Below are 6,529 nucleotides of genomic sequence, written 5' to 3'. Positions count from 1 at the left end.
ACCTGACCATGCGAAGTGTGGCGGAGGGGCATCGCCAGCATCTTAACAAATTTCGGCTCGAGTGAGGGCCCGGAAGGTTTCGGACAGGCCGAGTGAAGTCAGCAGCCTACTGTGGTGTGAGACGCCGGGACCTCGAGTTTGGAGGCAGCCGGCGGAGAGTGCACACGGCGGCGGTGTCGTTGTCTCGGCCCTGGCAGAGCCGCTGGGTAGTGGGAAGCCGCAACGGTGGATCCGGGAGTGAGTAGTGCTGCCCAGCTGGGTCCGGCCCGACGAATCACGGGCTGTGGAGACTGTGACCGTGGGGGACATTAAGGGTCCAGGGAAGCCGCGGGCGCGGCGGCCTCCCCTCCCGACCATCGGAGGCTGTTGGTGGTGAGGACAGGAACGGGAGACAGGCGGATTCCCCGGCGGCCGCACCAGACCGGAGCTGGTAGGCGAGCCTCGCTTTGCAGAGAGTCGCTGCGTGGGGCGCCCTGACACAGGCCTCCAGAACAGATCGCTGGCACCTATTGGAGTGCGAGTGGGCCCTGCCGGCGCCCGATGCTTGGGGCGCTCTCCTGGGCTCTAGCTGCGGGCCTCATTGCTCTTGGGTCTCACCATCAGACCAGGCTGTGTAGAAGATAAAGGCACCCAGGCAGACGACGCGGATGAGAGGCCATTGGCGACCTTGCTAAGAAGTACCAGGAGTGGCGCTGGGGGATTGAGCTGTGGATGGTGCCCGGATTACCGGCGGACCGTCATTTGGCGCCCAGGGGTCAGGGATTATACCACTGGTAGGCCTCGGAGGGCGATACCTGAAGGAGAGAAGGGCCTACACGGTGAAGGATCGCGGCTACACCTACTGTGAGACATTCCCGGCCGGCATTCGACCATGACCAGAGGCGGGGGCAGTAGCGGTGCCTCGAAGCAAGGAACTATTGACAAGTTCACCGGCCCAAGTGGGAACTCTGGGGCCACAGGGGGCCCACCAGCCCAAGGTCCAGACAATGCAACCCTCTTGGCCGCGATCACCCAGTCCAGAGACACGCTGGACGCCAAGATAGGGGCCGTTGGGGCAGATGTTACCCTGCTGCGGCAAGACCTACGGAACGCGGTGGCACGGATTACGGATGCAGAGGCTCGAATCACGGGAGTGGAAGAGGACATGGTAACCCTTAAAAAGAAAGTGGCCAAAATGGAGGGCATTCAGAGGGGCCTAGCGCTCCGAGCCGAGGACGCAGAAAGACGGGCTCGGCACAATAACCTACGATTTGTCGGCTTTCCGGAGGACTGCGAAAAGGGCAACATGGAGACGTTCCTCACGGAGTGGCTGGAGGGCTGGCTCCCGCCGGAGTCCCTATCCCGCTGTTTTATCATCGAAAGGGCCCACAGAGCGCTGACCCAAAAACCTCCAATTGGCGAACGCCCAAGGCCGGTGATAGCTAAACTTCTTAATTACCATGATCGCGACACGATACTGAAACAAGCCCGACTGAAAGAACCTCTGATGTATGATAATCAACGGATCATGATATTCCCGGACTATACGAAACTGGTGCAGCGGCAGTCCTTCGCAGCAGCTAAAGCCCGTCTCAGAAACCTTAAAATACAATATGCTCTACTGTATCCGGCTCGCCTACGAGTGGTCTTCCAATCACGCACTCAGTTCTTTAACTCTCCCGAGGAAGTGTTTGCCTGAACCGATGAAACAGTGCGAATAAGACTTCACACACCACCGGCCAGAGACTCGGATTCCTCATCCTCGACGATGCCACCGCGGACCCCCAGACGATCGCGGAGCAGAAGCAACTGGAGGGCTCGCTCGGCGAAACGCTCCCCAGCCAAAGGAGGAAACAGAGGTGACGCTGCAGCATCTGACGCTTCCAAGACAGATCCATGACAAACGCGGGATGCTGGATTGCCCCTCAGAGATGTGTGCTGCACCAGCTTTTTGGCAATTTACTGACTTTGTTGGCCCGGCTGGAGACGAGATATGCCTTCAGGGACACCATGGTGGTGAGACACACTATAGACCGATAAACATGGGATGCTGGAAAGGGTGGGGAGGGATGGACTAGAAGGCGGACACGTGCCTTAAGCAAGGGGTGTTTTGATCCACTAGGAGATTTCCTGGAGACGCTCTGTACCGCGACAGGTACTTCACTGTTTATGAGGTATGGGGTAGGGGGTGGTCGGGGTTCTGGGGGCCAGTTGGGGAACTGTTTGTTGAGTGGGGTGGACTTGGGGTGGGGGAGGGGGTGGGCAGGGGGGGGGGGTGGAGGAAACGGAGATGGGAGGGTGGGGGGAAGTTGAGTGGTTGTGCACACAGTTGTCTCGACCAATGCTATCGATGCGTCCTGGCCAGGATTGTCCATTGCTGTATACACTGCTACACATACACTTTGATGGCGGTTAATTACCTTGAGCAGAGGCCCATCGGGGCCACAATGAAAGTGATGAGCTGGAACGTGAGGGGTATGCTTGATAAGATGAAGAGGGGAGCAGTGCTACGGCTCGGGAAGAGGGAGAGGGTGGATGTTCTTCTGCTTCAAGAAACACACTTGCTGGGTAACAAAACGCTGGGCCTACAGCGCTATGGCTATGATCAGGTCTATCACACGGGATCTGTAAGGGGGGAGTAGCGGTTCTAGTACACCGTAGACTGTCTTTCACACACATAAAGCAGTGGATTGACCCACAGGGCAGGTATGTGCTCATACAAGGAAAGATAGGCACTGAGACTTTGATCATTGGTAGCATTTATGCCCCACCCCCACTCCAATGGGCACTAATCGAGAAACTGTTTGATGTGTGGGCTGAAATCCCAGAGGGACTGGCTGTCATTGGAGGGGACTGGACATATGGTTTGGTGGATAGGTGCCGACCGAGGTGCAACCCCATTGTAGATACCCCCACTAAACTGAGTGGTGTAGTGAGTGGCATGGGCTGGGTGGACGCGTGGCGTTATCTACACACACACGAACGAGAATACACTTATGTTTCGGCGGTTCACCACTCGTTCTCGAGACTGGACTATGTCTTCGTCTCTGCTGCTGCGGCGTGGAGAATTGCCTCGGCGTCCATTCTACCGCGGGGTCTGTTGGATAACTCACCGGTCATGGTAGACATTATACTAGACAAGAAGAGACAGCCATTTCGGTGGCGCCTCTCGGCATGGCACCTGCAGAGCGAGGCCTATCAGCGACATTTAGGAGCGGCTATCGCTCATTACTGGGAAGACAACCTGGGCTCAGTGCGAGATGCGAGGATGGTATGGGAGGCCCTCAAACCTACCCTGCGCAGTGTTGATATAGCCTGGTGTGCGGCAGCGCGCCAAAAGAGGAAGGAGGAGTTGGTGAAGGCAGCTGCCGTGGTGGAGCAATTGGAGGCCCAGTGTAGAGTGGAGAATCGAGGGGGGGAAATGGGGCAGCTCCTCTTAGCACAGCAATCATATGCGTCTATGCTATTAGATGAGGCTAGACAAATCTGGTTAGCTACACGAAGTAGAGTATACCAATGGGGCGACAAATCTTGTACAATGCTTCACCGGCTCTGTCAGGCTACATCTCAAACATATACATTACCAGGCCTCAAAGACGATACCGGGGCCTCAATTTCGGACCCGAAGGCGTTAGCGGATAGTTTTGCCAGATACCTTGCAGCCCAATACGCTCCGCAGGACTTCCTCCAGGCCCTAGACATAGACAAATTTGTGGCGGATCTCCCACCTCGTGCACTTCCGGACGATGTACGGGAACAACTGGAGGCTCCCCTAACAGCAGAAGAATTAGGTACAGCCTTGGGAGAACTTAACACCGGTAAGGCGCCCGGGCCGAATGGGTTTCCGAGTGAGTTTTTCAAACGATACCATCTCCAGCTGGGGCCCCACTACAAGATGGCCTTAGAAGCGGCAAGAGAGGATGGCCTCCTGCCGGCAGACTGGAGGCACGTGGAAATTGTGGTATTCTGCAAGCCAGGACGGCCTCCATACCGTCAGGACTCATATCGTCCGATCTCCCTCTTAAATGTAGAGGCCAAGATTTTGGCCAAGGCCCTTGCGAACAGACTGCTCCCGTACATTACAGACCTAGTCCACCCGGACCAGGCTGGCTTTATGCCGAAAAGGGCGACGAGACATAACATTAGGCGTGCACAGGTAGCAATAGAGCCGATGGTTAGAACCGGTGATCAGGCTGCGTTACTCCTGGCGGATATTGATAAGGCCTTTGACTCCTTGAGCTGGACCTACCTGCTCGCGCTTCTCCCACGGCTGAATCTTGGGCCACACTTTCTGTTGTATGTCCGGCTACTGTACACTGACCTCACAGCCACGGTGAGGGTAGCTGGGGAGACGTCCGGGATCTTTCCAATAGGAAGGGGTACCAGGCAGGGGTGCCCTCTGTCCCCGTACTTGTTCACCCTGGCGATGGAACCACTAGCGGCATGGGTCAGAATAGACGCACAGGTACGGGGCTTTGAATGGGACATGGGGCCATCGGACAGGATCGCTTTGTATGCGGACGATGTCCTATTCTTCCTCACGAATGTGAACCGCTCGGGACCTCGAGTCCTCGAAATTATGAAGGTCTTTGGAGAAGTATCGGGCTGTATCTGAATCTGCGGAAGTCCACGCTATGGCCACTGGGGGATCGAGCAGGAATTGGGAGATGGGCGTCGGTGCTGCAGATAGCTACTGAGGGCCTCAAATATCTAGGAGTTTTTTTGACTATCTCGCCGACTGCTGCCTGGGAACGCAATATCATTCCAGTGTGGAACAAAGTCCAGCAGGAGATGAAGTACTGGTCCCGTATGCCCATCAATATCTATGGCAGGTCCGCTATATTTAAAATGGTTGCCCTTCCTCGATTGCTGTACCAACTGCAGAGCCACCCGTACCCGATCCAGTCGAAGTGGTTCCAACAAGTTAACTCTGCTTTGGGTCTATTCCTGTGGGCTGGGGGGGCGTCGAGAGTGGCTTTGCGTACATGCTTCTTATCCACCTATTGTGGGGGTTTAGCGACCCCAGACATATTGTCATACTATCGAGCGGCACAGCTCGTGGTTTTAAATAACTGGTGGTATGGTGATAGGGGGGACCCGGCCTAAGCCCTAGAGAGATACATAATGGACCCGAACACTACCCACACGATCTTGTACTCGACACGGTTGCGGAAGGGGCTGCCGAGCGTCACGCAGGTAGTCTTTCAAATCTGGAGGCAAGCGCTGCGTCGCATGGGGTGGTGGGGGAAACTGACGAGGGAGACCCCGCTTTGACATAATGGGCAGCTGCCGGCGCTCGCGTCCCTGCAGGGCTTAGATGGATGGGATTCGATCGGAATCTCCGCTCTGGGACATGTTATGAAGGGCACGATACTGAAGTCTTTTCAGGAACTTAGCGTCGAATTTAGCATGCCCCGCACACAATTCTTTAAATATTTACAACTTAGGCACGCCCTCGCGCCCACCCTAGAAGGACTAGATGCCCTGCCAGAATTCAGCCCAATCGAAGCGAAGGTCTTTATGGGAGATCTAGAAGAAAAGAAAATATCCCGTATTTACCAGACCCTAGTTACGCATTGCTCTTCAGACTTGCAGTCCCTGCGAGATCGGTGGGTGCGGGATTTAGGGGAACTGGAAGAGGAGGACTGGCGCGAAGCCCTTGAATCCCCTAGAGGGGAGGCCATCGCAGTCCGTCTACGCCTGATACAATTTAAATACCTGCACCGCGCCTAGTATACCAGAGAGAGATTTTGGAAGGCGGGGCTGATTGAGTCCCCAGTGTGCCTACGATGTGGAAGTGAGAGGGGTGACCTAATGCACACAGTATGGGGGTGTGGTGGCTTGGGAAGGTATTGGGATGGAATATGGAACTGCCTGTCGGAAGTACTGGGATGGGACCTTCCCCGCACCCCGAAGCTGGGATTGTTGCATGTCCTTGAAGGGGTGGTAGGCAATATCCATAAGAGACACTTGCTCCTCCTGGGTCTCACAGTGGCGATTAGAGACATTGCACAGGCCTGGAAAAACCCCAGGGCCCCTACAGTGGTTAAATGGAAAAAGGGTTTGACTTTTGCATGGGGATGGAAAGACCGGTATTCAAAGCTAGAGGCTGCCCCCGGAAACACTACAAAATATGGAAACGGTGGGCGAATTATAGGGGCCTCTGGCTTGAGCCCCCAGCGTCTGCCGAGACAGCAGAGGAGCAGTTGTAATGGACATGAGGAGGTCATGATGTATGTACAGATTTGTGTAAGACTATTCATAGCGGAATTGGCGAGACGTTGTGCACAAGGTGGGTGGAGGGGGGGGGGGGGGGAGTTGGGGAAGGGGGTGGCAAGGGAGTTTCTTTCCTTAACTATGCATCGCTGACTTTGATGTAATGTACTTGCTACAGCCCCTCCGGGATTCGGAGTGCTGTGTCTTCTGTGCGATTCATTAGTAAAAAGAGTTATTAAAAATAAAAAAAAATTACTTCTTAGTTGCACCTCTCGATTTCTTTTGTTTTCTTCTACAACTATCCAATTCATTATTTTAGACCACATGAATATAA

This window comes from Lissotriton vulgaris, chromosome 2_1 (assembly GCF_964263255.1).
Source record: "Lissotriton vulgaris chromosome 2_1, aLisVul1.2, whole genome shotgun sequence".
In the NCBI taxonomy this organism is placed as follows: Eukaryota; Metazoa; Chordata; class Amphibia; order Caudata; family Salamandridae; genus Lissotriton; species Lissotriton vulgaris.
The sequence above is the reverse complement of the archived record's forward strand: the minus strand, read 5'-3'. Positions refer to the sequence as shown.